This window comes from Lolium perenne, chromosome 2 (genome assembly GCF_019359855.2).
Source record: "Lolium perenne isolate Kyuss_39 chromosome 2, Kyuss_2.0, whole genome shotgun sequence".
Classification (NCBI taxonomy): domain Eukaryota; kingdom Viridiplantae; phylum Streptophyta; class Magnoliopsida; order Poales; family Poaceae; genus Lolium; species Lolium perenne.
The window spans coordinates 207,364,145-207,367,232 of NC_067245.2; the positions used below are offsets into that span (position 1 = coordinate 207,364,145).

Sequence of the window (3,088 nt, forward strand, 5' to 3'; positions counted from 1 at the left end):
ACTTTCCCATAGGGTACAAAGGCATATTCCTCTCAAGTTGAGAATATACCAAGATCATGATATTAATACCTCTATACTACAAAAGGGGGTGGGTGTGGTGTAAGTTATTATCCCCATAAGAGGCATGCTCAAGTGAGCATACAAGCTAACCAAGTGGAATAGCATGGCCATAATTCCATGCATCCCAAAACACAAAGATAGTAGTGGAGTATCACCACTAGGGAGTACCCCACTAGCAACCATACATAGATGACAATAAAAGAGAGATCAACACACATAGAATCAAGGTGCTTTGGATATCAGCAAATGACGTCCAACTGGACACCAAATCAGAGATCAAAAGATGGCTTGCCTTGGTTGGCTTATTTGTCCCTGGACTTCTTCAACTCCATCAAAAGAATTCCAACAATATAAATAAAAACCTTGTCCAATCCACTTCTTCTTCTTCTCCGTAATTGTTCGCATCTATCGCCGAAAAATATAAAAGGAACACAATCAAACACATTGCACCAACAAAACAATAAGCAACAAGCATCAATCAAAAACTAACCACTCTACTAAGGCTAACATATTAAGGACATATAGATACTACAAAGCATCTAGAAGAAACCCCATTTTATTTACCTAATAAAGGTATGAGAGTACCATGCTTAGTAATTGCCTCTCTCGGTTATCAGCATGGCATAAACCAAATATCCCCTGGTAGATAACGTCATAAAGAGGACAAGTGCATTAGTTTGGCATCACAAACATTCATATTATAATTTGAAACATTTTTGGAAAAGCGGGAAATCATTCTCTCTATTTTATAAAGCTTACATAACACTACACAAGAATAGGAAGTAAACAATATTCCACATCATTGGAAAACTTAAGCCAACAATAGAACTAAGGTTAAGTTGCAGAGGTTTTGTTTTGCAAGAATAAAACATTGGTTGACCAATTTTTTTAATGCAAAGAGGTGGTTAAGGTTTCCAAGTAAACCAAAAAGTTTTGCTACAACAACCCATGTCACACATACACATTACTAACAGTAACAAAAATGCATGAACAGATACTAACACTATTTTTCCTAGATGGCCAGTACTAATACAAGACTAACCCAATTGGATTCACTCAAAAATATTAAACCTACAAATTTAAGAATTTGTTTGAATCTGACTGTACAGAAAACAAGATCTGTAAGCCATAAATCGTAGAAAAATCCTAAAAATATGAGACCACTGGCATTTGAAAGATATTTAAACAGAGATGCATACACAATTGGATTTGGGTTCAAATTATTTCTGAAACTCTCACAAATGGATTAACAAGGTTACTGCATGTCTTTACCATTTTCTTTACAACTAGATTTTCATAACAGATAAAAGTTTGAAACTTGTTTGAGATGATTAGGAAAACATCCAGCAGTCCTACAAAGTTGGAATCACTCAATTAGGTTCAAAGATGAATTTTTGGTGATTTAAAAGCTAACAGCCATGTCTGCAGAACCCACAGAACAAGTTTAATTCACCACAAATCGTACATGATTCATAAAAATATGAGGTCAGTTGAATCTGAAAGGTATTGAAAAGGTGGTTCTTACCCAGTTTGTTTCATTCAAAAATTCGTTCCCAAGCTCCTGATTTAATTCGACCAAGTCAGATCTGACCAGATCTTGATCTGTGAACCATTTCAGTTTCAGGAGGTCAATCGAAGTGAAACCACCGCCAAAATGAAGGTATTGTAGAGGGCTTTCACCCACAGTTGAGTTTGCTCAAAAAGGTTTTGTAAAACGGAACAAATCTAACAAACAGTGAATCTGCATGTTTACAGAACTTTATTTACCGAGGAAAATATGTAACGAATTTGAGGGTGAAACCAACGCCAAGTTGTAGATCTTTTCAATACCTATCCGCGGAACTTTGAATCACTCGATTTGGCCCTGCACACGAGTTTTGGCAGATTTTACAAAATCGTACAGAATCTGAAACAGCAAGATAGCAGAAATTACTGCAGGGATTTGGACGAACTTTGCTCAAGAACTTCAGATCTGAGGATAGCTCGAGCTTCTCCATGCTTGGACCAATATGCACCTGCATCAAGATCCAATCTTAGCAAGGGAGGAAGAAGAAGAGGAGAGAAAACCATCTAGGGTTGGGGAGAAGAAGGAGAGGGAGGCTCTCATGGTGAGGAGGAGCTTGAGGGAGAGGGAGAGCTTCATCTTGGTGGCTTGCCATGGCCATGGCCGGCCAGGGGAGCAAAGGGGAGCACCATTTTCGTGGGGAAGTGGAGGAGGAGAGTGTGAGGGAGTGGAGGAAATAGTAGGGAGTGAAAAGAAATGAGGCAAAGGAGAGGAGGTGTGGCCGGCCAAGCTCTTTATAAAGAGGGAGGATGGTGGCTGCCTCCTCATTGATTGGGTGGGTTGGGAGGCTGCTCATTTATTGATTGGGGTAGTTGGGAGGCAAGTCTTGTAGAGGAAGAAAAATAGAGAGGAATGGCTGGCCGAAATTGCCATGCATAGACAATGGCCGGCTCCATCCTTGCCAAACATAAGTGAACAAACAAAGAGATGCACAACATCCATGTGTGTAGGCCAAGGCATGATGTTGAGGAGATGACGTCAATGAGTGACTTTAATGATGATAAGAATATGAGTGGATTCATATAGATAAAAAGAAGTGTGAGGTGATATGTACTCTAAGGATAATTCCCACCACTTTGGTTGTGACAAACATAAGATGAAAATAGATCCAAAGGTATAGTTGAAGAATGAAACTTTTTATTTGAATTCAAAATTGAAAAGATTGGCATTGACCACATGCAACAATGCATGAGCATGCCAAGGTAGATGGGTAATGTTGATTTGATGAAGTAAGAATGAAAAGAGAGAGGTGTTAATAAACATTGGTGCCAATGTTGAGGAATGAAGCACTTTGATCAAGTGATCAACTTGGCCAAAATATGGTGGTGGTGATGGTGGTTTAGACAATTGTAGAGCAAGGCTAAGAGAGATGGTGAGTGAAATAACCATACTCACAAGGATGAATATGGTGGCATAAGCCATCAACATGAGGTCAAGATGATGATGGTAAACCATACAAGAGTG

General features: G+C 39.0%; 1 long non-coding RNA gene across 1 annotated transcript; it reads right to left on the reverse strand.

The window, feature by feature from the left end:
* Positions 1 to 349: 349 nt before the first annotated feature.
* LOC127321101 (uncharacterized) lies at positions 350 to 2,336 on the reverse strand. The gene is made up of 5 exons (XR_007863851.2): positions 2,013 to 2,336; positions 1,828 to 1,924; positions 1,586 to 1,662; positions 625 to 699; positions 350 to 465 (listed from the first exon to the last, which is right to left on the reverse strand). It is a non-coding gene; the product is annotated as an uncharacterized lncRNA (long non-coding RNA).
* Between the last annotated feature and the right edge of the window lie 752 nt (positions 2,337 to 3,088).